We start from the raw sequence: 14,636 nt of genomic DNA on the forward strand, positions 1-14,636 counted from the left end.
CCAGAAATCTGGCCCTATACCATTAGATTTTTTTTCAAAATTTTGCCATCATTTAACCTCCCTGGCGGTATGATTCTTTCAGAAAAAACATGCTGAAAGCGGTACCATTATTTGCAAGGAAATTTGGTGATTTGTACTGTAGGCCTGTAATTCTTAGGAATAACTCACTTAAATCTGACCAAACAAGAGTCTTGTAGGCATCCCGGGTATGACATTTTTTTTTAAAAACAAAATTATAAATTATAATATAATAAATAATTATAAATAATTATAACAAATAATAATATAATTATAATAAAAATTATTCAATAATGTAATCAACTCAAAATCACTGAAATGTGCTCAGTTGCAGAATTGTCGCTGTCATTACTTTTATTTTTTTATGACGGATTTCCCCACAAATCGCTATCGCACAATTCTGCAAGTGATTATAATTTATTATCGCTGTTTTCTAGCTGCTCTAAAACTATTTTTGACATAAAAAGACACTTTGGTTGCTATGGACAATCTACAGTTTGCAGGGAGAAAGAAAGGTTTTTATTATATAAAAGAACATGTAGGGCACTGGGCAGACCACTAGGGACAAAGGGGGGGGGGGTGTGTATTTTTTACATACAGTACTGTAATCTATAAGATTACAGTATACTGTGTGTATTGTGTTTGTTTACGTTTTTAAATTTGGCGCCGTTCTCCGCTCCCGTGCGTCGTAACGTCGCAGGGAACGGAGATCGGCGGCACAGGAGGACGCTGTGTGAATCGAGTGAGGTCCCGCTCGCTCACACAGCGCGGTGGCATCGCTGGATCCAGGGACAAGGTAAGTAAATACTGTCTGTGGATGCTGCGAGGCAAGCCCGATTCTGACTCGGGGTTACCGATCGCAGCACAGAAATCTAACCCCGAGTCAGACTCGGAACACCGCCAGGAGGGTTAAGGTAATTAATATCATTCAAAAGTCCTACAAATTTTGTTCTAATAGAAACTTATAGGCAATAACAAGTTTCTGCCTAGCACATGTGCATTACAAAACAGTGGGTTTGATTTATTAAAACTAGAGAATGCAAAATCTGGTGCAGTGCTCCATAGTAACCAATCAGCTTCCAGTTTTTTTTTGTCAAAGCTTAAAGGGGTTGTAAAGGTATTTTTTTCCCCTAAATAGCTTCCTTTACCTTAGTGCAGTCCTCCCTTACTTACCTAATCCTTCCATTTTGCTTTTAAATGTCCTTATTTTTTCTGAGAGATCCTCACTTCCTGTTCTTCTGTCTATAACTCCACACAGTAATGCAAGGCTTTCTTCCTGGTGTGGAGAAAGCCTCTTGAGGGGGCGAGCAGGAGTGTCAGGACGCCCACTAACACACAACTCCTTTCTCTATCTGCAAAGTAGAGAGTGTCCTGACTTGCCTGCTCGCCTCCTCCCCCTCAAGAGGCTTTTTCCACACCAGGGAGAAAGCCTCGCATTACGGTGTGTAGTTAGACAGAAGAACAGGAAGTGAGGATTTCTCAGAAGAAATAAGGACATTTAAAAGCAAAATGGAAGGGTGAGGTAAGTGAAGGAAGACTGCACTAAGGTAAAGGAAGCTATTTAGGGATTTTTTTTACAGCCCCTTTAATTAAACAGGCTAAAGTTAGAAGCTGGTTGGCTACCATGCACAGCTGCACCAGATTTTGCACTCTCCAGTTTTAGTAAATCAACCCTGAGCACAATGGAGACAATTGTATAAACTGGCATAGGAGCCCCTATTATGGTAATATCAGCCTTTATGACCTTTAGCACTATTGTGCACCAAATGGTGATATGGAGATCAGATGTGTTTATAAAGCCCATGATTCGGTAAGCTGAAATACCTACCCTAGTGAAATGAGAAAATGGGCCTTTGGACTCTCCTATCTGTTCACTGCAATGCAGAAGTAAAAAAATTACAGTGTATTTTTTATTTAAACTCCATGTACTCAGGTTTCTTAACATATGGGTTAAAGTAAAAGTTTAAATTAAAAACCATCAGCTTACATTTGCTTTACCATCACATAAATATGTTCACATATATTTTGGTACAAATATGTACCAACAAATGAGCCCAGGCCCTCAGTAGGCAGAGAAGAGAATTTGAACCCAAGATGTATGGGAAAAAACTGAGTATACAGCCAAATATATATATATATGCTACTGCAAACCTTATGATTACACATTCTGCAATAGAGAATTAAGCCTGGTACACCCCAGCAGTTTTTTTCATTCAATCCAGCAGGCTGAACGGAAAAATAGCTGAAGAGTTCAGGAGGAGCCGATGTACTAACTATCCGATGTTAGTACAGTGATCTCCCCTGCTGAGCTATTGTGTTCTGGTAGGGGACGGCCATTGGCTGAGAGCGCTGATAGGATGCCGATCGACAGACCTTTTTGGTCACGCCCCTTCAACAGTAGCCGTAACTTCTAGGATGCACCGGCGTATCTTTTTTCTGTATTCAGAAAACAAGATACGCCGGAATTTTGCTAAGATCTGACTGGCGTAAGCCTCTTACGCCGTCGTATCTTAGTTGCATATTTACGCTGACCGCTAGGTGGCGCTTCCGTAGATTTACGCGAGGAGTATGCAAATTCGTATGCTGATCCACAAAAGTACGTACGCCCGACGCATTTTTTTACATCGTTTACGTAAGGCTTTTTCCGGCGTAAAGTTACCCCTCATAAAGCAGGGGTAAGTCATGTTCGGTATGGACGTCGGAAACGTACGAACAGCATCGTATTTTATGCCGTTTGCGTAAGTCGTCCGTGAATGGGGCTGTACGTAAGTTACGTTCACGTCGAAAGCATTGACTATTTGCGGCGTAATTGGGAGCCGTTAGTGAAGAACGTCATTTACGTGGGGTCAGCCTTCATTACCATACAACACGCCCACTGCATTGAAAATTTGGATTCCGCGAACCTTGGCACCCCAGATGTTTTGCAACTACATTTCCCATGATGCTCATGCACTCTGCAGTGTAGTTGAGCATCATGGGAAATGTAGTTGCAAAACATCTGGGGTGCCAAGGTTCGCCATCACTGCTCTAGAAGGTTACGGGGTGAAGGCACCAATAACACCCAAAGACCAATTTTTCCACACCTTTTTGGCAGGGGTGTCAAATTCAAATTTTTTACAGTAAGGCCAGTTCCTGCTTTCATCAAGAGTACCTCTAGAAAGTTACAGGGTGAAGGCACCAACAACCCCCAAAGACCAATTTTTCCACACGTGTTTGACAGTAGCTTCAATATAATTTTTTTACAGTAAGGCCAATTCCTGCTGTCATCAAGAGTACCTCTAGAAGGTTACGGGGTGAATGCACCAACAACACCCAAAGACCAATTTTTCCACACCTGTTTGACAGGGCAGGGCATCAAGCCCAAATTTTTTACAGCAAGGCCAATTCTTGCTTTTATCAAGGATGACTCTAGAAGGTTACAGGGTGACGGCACTAACAACACCAAAAGACCAATTTTTCCACAACTGTGTGACAGGGATGTAAAATGTTTTTTTTTACAGCAAGGCCAATTCTTTCTTTCATCAAGAGTACCTCTAGAAGGTTACAGGGCAAAAGCACCAACAACACCCAAATACCAATACTTCTGCAACTATGTGACAGGGGCATCACATTTAAGTTTTTTACAGCAAGGCCAATTCTTACTTTCATCAAGAGTATAGGGTTACAGTGTGAAGGCACCACCAACACCAAAAGTCCAATTTTTCTGCACCGTTACCTCTATACAAAGTCTGCGAAAGAGACACTGGGGGGGGGGATGTTGATTTAATAAAGGCAAATCCACTGTGCTCAACAAGTTCACTGCAAGTGCACTTGGAAGTGCAGTCGCTGCAGATCTGAAGCCTCGTACACACGACAGAGGAATTCGATGGGCGAAACACATCATTTTCCTCGTCGAGTTCCTTGTTAGGCTGTCGAGGAACTCGACAAGGCAAGTTTCTCCTTTCCCATTGAGGAAAAAGAAGACATGCTCTCTTTTTGGCTCGACGGGATCCTCGACAGTTTCCTCGTCGAAAAATGTACACACGATCGGTTTCCTCCGCAAAAAAAAAAATCCCAGCAAGTTCCTTGCTGGTTTTTGCCAAGAAACTCGGTCATGTGTACGAGGCATGAGGGGAAGATCTGAAATGAAGGGAAGCTCTGTTGATTTCTATCATTCAATAATGTGCAAGCAAAAATGCTGTTTATTATTTTCCTTGCATGTTCCACTGACATCTACAGCGACTACACTTCAAAGTGCACTTGCAGTGCACAGTGGATTTGTCTATAGTAAATAAACCCTTATGTGTACTATAATTTGACTTCTTCACATAAGTACTTTTCATTCAAAGTCTGTCAAATTTATCCAAAAAATCACTACTTGTTCCGAGGAGTGCACTAAAATGTGGCCTCATCATACAGACTGGCTCCCCATGCCCTTGTTTACTAAATAAAGAAAGCTTGCAGGGAAAATCTATTTAAATGTTAAAATGTATTTTTCTTTATGTCAGTTTTCCTGCAGCAGGTTCTATACACGGTACAGATGCGCCACTTTACAGTCAGACTACGGTGACCCCCCCCCCCCAGGCACTATATTTCTTGTTTCACTTTAAGCATCATTAAAATCACTGCTCATTTCATTTTTTTTTTTGCATTGATACTTGTCCTCCAGGGCATTACCCGGGCCCCCATACCCTTTTTATGGACAATAACGTGCATATAAGCCTTCAAAATAGATTTTTCCTGTTCGGGTCCCATAGACTTTAATGGGGTTTGTTGTTCAGGGCCAAACTTTTGCGATGTTGGAGAGTTCGAGGGGTGTTCAGCCCATCTCTATTTAGCAGTTTTCACATAGCTTGCAAACATAATCTTCTTGTCATATACAGCAATTCTGTGTTTTGCAGCTTCTATCTCTGAAAACTGCAAAGGGCTCTGCTTGAAACACAGAACATCTGGAGAATATTTTTGCAGGTTTGGCAGTATGACCATTCAAACATTTCAGGGACCAAGTTGTTATTTAGCCAATTGGACTAGAGGTCAGAAAGATGCCATATGATAACCATATAACTAGGAATGTATGAGCTCAAACATACTGTATACATAGCTCCCAACTGTCCCTGATTTCGAGGGACTGCCCCTGATTTGGAGTAATGTCCCTCTGTCCCTCATTCTCCTCATTTGTCCCTCATTTTGGTCTGATTTATATTGTATATAAAATGCACTTTTTATCTATCAAAAAGTGTTTCCCAGTGCCAAACCTTTCATCTGATTTCTAAATTGCTGCATTTGTAAATTCTGAAAGCCAATATAAAGGAATAGTAGTGGTAAAAAAAGCACTTGTGGGTTTAACCAATCTTATTTTTTTGTACAATTCTCCTTTACTGGGGCGTGGCAAGGGGTGTGTCCTATGCCTGCATACTTTTGCTGATAGGTGTCCCTCATTCCGATCTCAAAAAGTTGGGAGGTATGTGTATATATCCTTTTTCTACTGGCTTTATTTATGGTATTCATCTTTATTTATGTATCATTATATTGGACATGTATATCTCTTTGCTTGGTTATGTTTGGGTTGCTCTGTTTACCTGAATCCTTTATTGCTCTCTCTTCTTTACATTGAGTTGTGCTGCCTGAGGCTTTTCTTTCCTTGGACTATGTGAGATGTATTGGCAGTAATTTATGCAAATTCGGCAGCACCCTGATGTCTCCCGAGGAAGAGATTAATCACGAAACACGTTGGAGCTTCTATTACACTTTACAGGTGCAGAACCACTGAATATTTGAAATCTTTGTGCTTTTATGCTTTCCTTAGTTGTATAAATACTGTATGTCATTCGTAGTTCTCGTCTGATTTAGGTGAAGTATATTGTACAGGGTGGGATCTTCCTTCCAATTTGGGTGATACATCTTTGGCTGGTGGATTATTTTTTAAATACTTTGTTTGTATATAAAAAACAAATTACTAAATATTATGTAGTTGTGCTATTGACACCTATAAACTCTCACTATTTCTTTTTTTTCTTTCCCTATATATGTTAATTGGGGATGCGGTGCATGTGATACATAACTACACCTTTCTCTAAAAATAAAAAAATAAAAAGACTCTCTGCAGTTTAAGCATTGTATTAATTCACTGGTTTAAAGAGTCATTTCATTAAACAACTTATACTAATAAAAGGACATTAAAAGTGTACTAAAACCAGAGGATACTCTCAAATTACCTTTAGTCTAAGTTCTATAAAATCCCTTGCAGCAAGGTTTAGTCGTTTTCATGTTGCTTGCACATATAATCCTCTTGTCATATCATTCTGTTTTTTGCAGCTTCCACCTCTGAAAACTGCAAAGAGCTCTGCTTGAAACGCGGAACATCTGGAGAATATTTTTGCAGGTTTGGCAGTGTGACCATTCAAACATTTCAGGGACCAAGCTGTTATTTAGCCATCTAGACAAGATGTCAGAAAGAAAATTACATGCACCAAATAGATGTGTTTTGAATGACAAGTTTTTAGGTTTGAGTATGTCTTTGATGGGTGAAAAAGGGCTTTCTAAATATCTGATCTTTCAGAAAAAAATTATATAGATGCCTCCAAGCAGGCAACGTTACATCATATAATTAACAGTAACAGCTTTTTTTTTTGCAACACATACAAAGGCAGTAAAGTCCCAGAAATGTGTTCTGGTGTTCATGTAATTTATATATATATATATATTTTGAGATAAGGTAGCACAGTAGCTAAGTGGTTAGCACTTCTGCCTAGCAGCACTGGGATCATTGACTTGAATTCCAACCACAGCACTAGCTGCATGGAGTTTGTATGTTCTCTCTGTGTCTGCATGAGTTTAAACCCACACTCCAAAGACATGCTGGTATGGTAATTGGCCCTAGTATGCATGAATGTGATTTAGGGATCTTCGATTGTAAGCTCTTTGAGGGCAGGGACTAATGCAAATGTATAATATACAGTATATGTAAATTGACAGCGCTATATAAGTACCTGAAATAAATACGGAGCTACTGTTGCCCGAAGCCCCACTCCCACACAGTGGGAGCCAGTCAGTGGGTCCGCTGTTCTGCCAGAGAAGAAAATGGGGATCTCTGTTTTCCCCCAGTCAAAGCACACCCCCCATAGTTAGAGAGCACCTTCTAGGGACACACTGAACCGTTTGATCGCCTCCCCAAATGCCCTTTCCCTGCCAGTTTCATTAGTACAGTAATGTCATGTACACACGGTTGGAATTTCCGTCAACAAATGTTCAATGTGAGCTTGTTGTCGGAAATTCCGACCGTGTGTAGGCTCCATCGGACATTTTCTGTCGGAATTTCCGACAACAAAAATTTGAGAGCTGGTTCTCAAATTTTCCGACAACAAAATCCGTTCTTGGAAATTCCGATCATGTGTGGACAATTCCGACACAAAATTCCATGGGAAAAGGGAGTAGCCGCTCCAGGTAGGAACCCATATGAATATCCTCCGTTGCAGACAACTCAGGTGCAGGCAATGCACTTAGCAAAGCAGGAACAAAGATGGTCTCTGGACAGCCGCACTCTGAAAAAATTGTAGCCTTAATTAAAGGACAGCACTACAAATCACAGCAACATAAAATCCTAGCTATGACTAAGCACTAGTTTCAGTGTGAAACGCGTCAGCAGTCAGGTTTTATTTTATGTTGCTGTGATTTGTAGTGCTGCCCTTTTTTTAATAAAGGCTACAATTTTTTCAGAGTGAGGCTGTCCAGAGACAATCTTTGTTCCTGCTTTACAAAAAATTCCATGCATGCTTTGAATCAAATATGAGACTGAAGAGCTCGGTCTGGTAAAACTAGCGTTGGAAATGGAGATAGCACATTCGTCACACTGTAACGGACTGAAAAGCGAATTGTCTCTCACCAAACTTCTACTAACATGACTGGTAATAAACTTCTCTTTTCTAGTGCCGTCGTACGTATTGTACATCACCGCGTTCTTGACGTTCGGAATTTCCGACAACATTTGTGTGACTGTGTGTATGCAAGACAAGTTTGAGCCACCATCCGTCAGAAATGTATCCACAGTTTTGTTGTCGGAATGTCCGATCGTCTGTATGCATTTTTTAACCGCTGGTCACTGTAATAATGTCACGAGTCCCCAAAAAGTGTCAGTTAGGTGTCTGATTTGTCTGCTGCAATGTTGCAGTCCCGCTAAAATTGCTGATCGCCACTATTACTAATAAAAAAAAAATCCCATAGTTTGTAGATGCTATGACTTTTGTGCAAACCAATCAATATACACTTATTGGGATTTTTTTTTACCAAAAATACTTAGCAGAATACATATTGACCTAAATTGATGAAGAAATTAGTATTTTTGTATTTTTTTATTGGGTATATTTTATAGCATAAAGTAAAAAATATAATTTTTTTTCGAAATTGTCTTTGTTTTTAAAGAGGTGATCAAATACCACCAAAAGAAAGCTTTATTTGTGGGGAAAAAATATGTAAATTGTATTTGGATACAGTGTCGCACGACAGTGCAGTATCGCAAATAATGGCTTGGTCAGGAAGGGGGTAAATCCTTCCAGAGCTGAAGTGGTTATTCTTTCCAATGGAGAGTAGATTAGACAAAAGTTTAAAGGGGTGGTTCCCCTAAAAATAAACTTTTAACATTGCATTTCCCACATTAATGACAATTAGAATCGTCTGGTTTTATAACAAAAAAAACGTCCGTAAGTACCGTTTGCTATATGCGTTCTCCCTGCCACTTCCGGGTACGATGGTGGGGATGGGCATTCCTAATTGATGGACAGGCATCCGACCGACGCATACATCGTGTCACGAGATTCCGAAAGAAGCCGAACGTCGGTGCGCATGCGCCGTATAGAGCCGCACCGACGTTCGGCTTTTTTCGGCATCTCGTGACGCGATGTATGCGTCGGTCGGATGCCTGTCCATCAATTAGGAACGCCCATCCCCACCATCGTACCCGGAAGTGGAGGTGAGAACGCATATAGCAAACGGTACTTACGGACGTTTTTTTTTTTTAATAAAACCAGCCGATTCTAATTGTCATTAATGTGGGAAATGCAATGTAAAAAGTTTATTTTTAGGGGAACCTCCACTTTAACTGACCCAGGCCTGTATCCATCTATATGTAGGAATTCCCATGACCACCACCCTGCTGGAAATTTGAGACCAGATATTTCACAGGGCAGAAGTCACTACCCGCTCCAAGCTGAACTGCACTCGGACGTGACGTCTGCGCTTCAACAGTAGAGTTCAGACATCAAAATATTAGGCAGGAAAAAAATGGCCTAAAATACCCTGCCTACATTCCTTTTATTGGGGGTATTATTTCATCCTGCTTTCTAGGGGTACTAACTGATTTATTCAATTGCATTGATCATTACCACCTCTTTTATCACTTTTATATTGGACTCCTCATTGGATTGGTTTGCCTGTTTCAATATCGGGTGTTTGGCATTTGTTCATAACTGTGTTTATTCCAATACTTTTTTTTCATCTGTGAGTGCTCTCCTTATGGCTGTGTTGGACAGGCTTTGGTTGCAAATACGACCATCTGCTTGTAAACTAATGGACATAAATTATGCATTTTTCTGGGATGACAATTGGGTATTAGGTGTCTGGCATTGGCCATGGATGGTTAATTTAGTGGGCCGAATGAAAAAATAACAGATTCCTCCATTTTCACAAATGAGGTTTGTGAACATTCTCCTTTCACAGAAGTCAGTCAAATGATCAACTTCTGTTGAATAGGGACAACCACGCACTAATCAAAATTATGTCCTTGTTGAACTGGCTGGATTTCAATTAATCTTTGACCAGCTTAACAATATTTGTGTATTACAGATACAGTGGGTCAACGGATTTCTACATGTGTACTGTCAATTACCCGGTCTCAAATAAATGGTAATATACAACAAAATGCATTGAAAAATGGGTGTTGATCCATACAGTGGGGGGGATTTACTAAAACTGGTGTAAACATAATCTGTTGCAGCTGTGCATAGTAACCAGCTTCTATAGCTTTGTACACACGATTAGATAACAATCTGATTGTTATCTGATTGGCAGAGGATTGTCTGTTGACAGACAGTTATCCTAAAATCTGACCATTAGTACGCTCCTTTAGATTTTTGTTCAACTTTCTGCCAACAAATGTTGGATGACATGCTAGTACATTTTCAGTGGACAACGGTCGGTTGTCAGATTTTCTGATGATCAGTACACAAGTCCGTCACACAAAAGTTGAAAGTACAAACACGCAGAAGGGACCCAAAGGGTGGCGCTGAAATTCCTCGTAGTATGTCACTATGTTCGTGTTTGTTGACCAACAATTGTGTACCGTTAGTAGGCAAGACAAGATCCAGGCACACGCCCTGAAGACAAAAATCAGACACTCGGTTGGCCAACAATCTGATTGTGTGTACCAGGCTTTAGTTTCATTGTCAAAGCTTAATTAAATGAGCTGAAGTTGGCTGCTATGCTCAGCTACACCAGATTCTGTGTGGGCTAGTGTAAAGCCTCATATACACGATTAAATTTCCGTTCTACAAAGCCATGGAATTTTGGCTGAAGGGCATTGGCCATGAACTTGTTCTGCATGCAGACGGCAAAATTTTGTCAGCCAACAAATATGAAGCTACATGGTTTTTCAGCTCTTTAGCGGATAATCCGACATCACACATTTGTTGTCGGACAATTTTAAACCATGCTATCCAACATTTGGTGTCGGAAAATCTGACAACAATTGTCCGATGTAGCATACAAACGGTCGGATTTTCCGAAAAAAACCCTGCCATCACACATTTGTTGTGTACAATGCTTTAGTAATTCACCCCCAGAGTCTGCTGGCTCAAGTACGAGTCAGCAGGAGAAACCATGGCAAGTGGTTGGAGAGCAGGTTATGCCCTGTACACACGATCGGATATCTGATGGAATCTAATCCGATGGATTTTTTCGTCGGATATCTGATGAAGCTGAATTTCATCAGTCTTGCCTACACACCATCAGTCAAAATCCGACCGTGTCCAACGCGGTGACGTAAAACACTACGACGTGCTGAGAAAAATGAAGTTCAATGCTTCCGAGCATGCGTCGACTTGATTCTGAGCATGCATGGATTTTTCTCCGATGGAGTTCCACACAGACGATCGTTTTTTTCTATCAGTTTTTTATCCATAGGAAAATTTTAAAACATGTTCTATTTTTTTTCATCGATGGAAAACAAACCGATGGGGCCCACACACGATCGGTCCATCGGTCCGTTTTCATCAGAAAAACCGATCATGTGTACAGGGCTTTATTCACACACCTGGGAGTATATAAATTCCTGCAGAGGACAGTGAGCATGAAAGGGGGCAATCTAGTTTTCTTTTTGCAGTATGTGTTACATTTGTGCCGACAGGGTCACTTTAAAGGTACAGCACATTACTAGTTGGAAACAGATCTGAGTGGCAGTGATTGTTGATTGGTTGGACTAAATGACAGCCCCTTTGGCAAATAAGACTTTATGTATTGTATTTTATTCATCTGTGTCTTTTGCCTGCAGGTCAGCTTGAAAGAAATCTAGAATATTGTGCAATTTCTATCATGCACCATCCTAACATATATATATATATATATATATATATATATATATATATATATATATATATATGTGTGTGTGTGTGTGTGTGTATATATATATATATATATATATATATATATATATATATTTATGTGTGTATATGTATATATAAAATGTGTGTATATATATATATATATATGTGTGTGTGTGTGTATATATATATATATATATATATATATATATATGTGTGTGTATATATATATGTGTATATATATATATATATATATATGTGTATGTATGTGTATATATATGTATGTGTATATATATATATAAAATGCTGAATACCTGCACAGATAACACCACTGATTATCAGGGAGCATGTGTGCATGCCACCACTTAAATAACTGGAATAAGCATAAATGACTATTACACCAATTACTGTCACTAGTAGCACTGGATGAGTGGTCAATAGAGCTGCTGTCTGGCCATTATCAGGAGAGATCTGTAATGTCAGACTTGGCTGGAGGGTTTTCTGTGCAGTTTGCTTCACTTCTTTATTCCCTTTTTTTCTGCTCAGAACAAAGTGAACTCATAACCTTACTTCACTGCACCGTTCCATTTCAGATGTTTGGATCTGGTGACATAATTGGTTTACAGAGCTTATATTACAGGGTATGTCTGAGCAAAATAAAAAGAAAACCTATTGAGTTTATCTATGCAGTACATGCAATTTCTCTTGTTTTGTCCCTTTAATAATACTGAAAAATACCTGCCAGCAGTAAGCGCCTAACTTCCTGTAGCGAGCAGACAATGCTACCTCTGGTACATTGAAATTTCACACAGTGATGTCACTTTCCATCTATGAAATCCTCTGCCCTTGTTGTTTTAACTTTGGATAGTAAAACTTTTTTTTTCTGCTGTAAATACCTTACACAGCCCACTTCCTTTTTCTTGTCTGGTAAAATGCCTAGGCTTGTGACATCATGCCCAGCGCTCTCTCTCTCTGAGTCATGAGAGCTGCAGGACTGCAGAGCTGGAGGTGTGCCTCTGTGTGTCTGTGTAAATCCAGGAAGTGAACGGGCAGCAGCTTCAGCTGCCCACAGTTAAAATGGATACAGCCAGACTCAGTGGAGGGAGATTTCTGCAGCATATTTGGCAAGTACAGAATCACAGTATATATAAAATAATATGCAAAGTGGTTGGAGGGAAGCTTCACAATGGCGAAGATGTTTTGTATTACAAATTATGTTAGCAGGCTGCAGTTCCTCTGTAAAGTGATTGTAAAGTTTTATTTCCTATAAAAATAATAAACATGTTATACTTACCTCCTCTGTTGCAGTGGATTTGCACAGAGCAGCCCGGATCCTCCTCTTCTCGGGTCCCTCTTTTGTGATCCTGGCCACTCCATCCTGTTCAGTGCCCCCACAGCAAGCAGCTTGCTATGGGGGCACACAAGCCGAATCCCAGCTCCCTGTGTCAATTTAGACACTGAGCCCCAGCCCCGCTCCCTCTCTCCCCTGATTGGCTATCTAAATTTGATTGACAGCAGTGGAAGCCAATGGCGCAGCTAATGTGTCTCAGCCAATCAGGAAGGAGAATCGCAGACAGCTGAGACATTCGTGGACATCGCTGGACAGAGAGAGGCCTCAGGTAAGTGTTAGGGGGCTAAGGGGGGCTGCTGCACACAGAAGGCTTTTTATCTTAATGCATAGAATGCATTAAGATAAAAAAAAACTTCTGCCTTTACAACTCATTTAAGTCCTCTTCTAATGGACTACAGAACACCTTATATTATGGAGATGAAGAGAGAGGGGGGTATTCTGTTGTCCAGCAGAGAATAGGTTGGCAGAGCTGACAACACTGACTGAAATCTCAGTTCAGCAGAGACACTGGGGTTGATTTACTAAAGGCAAATAGACTGTGCACTTTGCAAAGTGCAGTTGCACCCTTGCAAAAGCAGTTGCTCCAGAGCTTAGTAAATGAGCAGAAGCTCTGTTGACTGCTATCATCCAATCATGTGCAAGCAAAAATGCTGTTTCTGTTATTTTCCTTGCATGTGATTGGGTATTCTTTGCAAAGTGAAGCTTTACCTCATTCACGAAGCTCTGGAGCAACTGCACTTGCAGGGTGCACAGTCTATTTGCCTTTAGTAAATCGAGCTGTCAGCCCATTACAAGTTAGGAGCTCACTGGATTTCTGGCAGATCAAAAGGCATTTTCCTCTACTTGCATTATTTTTAAGGAGCCAAACATGGGGAGACGTACTAAATACCGTATTTATTGGGGTATAGCGCGCACCCCTAAATTTGCCCAGAAATTCCTGTGAAAAAAAGATTTTTGTACTTACAGTTTGGTGTCTTGCGCGGCGTCCATCGGCGGCCTCGTCGGGTCCGGCGTCCGTCTGCTGCTTTGGGTGTCCTCTTTGTCGGGTCCGGCGTCCTTCTGCGGCGTCCTCCTCGCTCGTTTCCCGCTTTCCCGCACCGAGTTTGAATACTGCGCCGGCATATACCGAGCGCAGTACACTCGCGTGTAGTCGGCAATGCTCGCGCTGACGTCCTGGACGTACAGGACGTGAGCGCGAGTGTAGCCGAGACTGCCCGACTATACACGAGTGTACTGCGCTCGGTATATGTCGGCGCAGTATTCAAACTCAGCGCGGGAAAGCGGGTATCGGCGTATATCGCGCACCCACGATTTTGCCCTGAGGGCAAAATAGTGCGCGGTATACGCCGATAAATACAGTATATACATGTTTTTTTCCCCAGACATACACTTTAGAGAGTCAAACATTGAATTTTCCCAAATGGAATGTCTGTTTTTTAAAATGTACCCAAAAAAGTATTGGTTGCTCATGGCAATTATCATTAAAATCCAGCTTTTTTAGTGCAAGTTATCAAATAAAAGGAGACACCAGATACACATTAATAAATGGTTTGACGCAAGCTCTCATTACAGAAACCTAAGTTTGTGATCGTTTTAGAAACCTATGTCCTGATAAAATAAAAAGTTCCTGAAAAAAAACCAACACTAATATCACTTAGCAATGAAAAGCAAAAAAATATACGGTAAATAGTTACATAATT

This window comes from Rana temporaria, chromosome 4, assembly GCF_905171775.1.
Source record: "Rana temporaria chromosome 4, aRanTem1.1, whole genome shotgun sequence".
NCBI classification, from domain to species: Eukaryota; Metazoa; Chordata; class Amphibia; order Anura; family Ranidae; genus Rana; species Rana temporaria.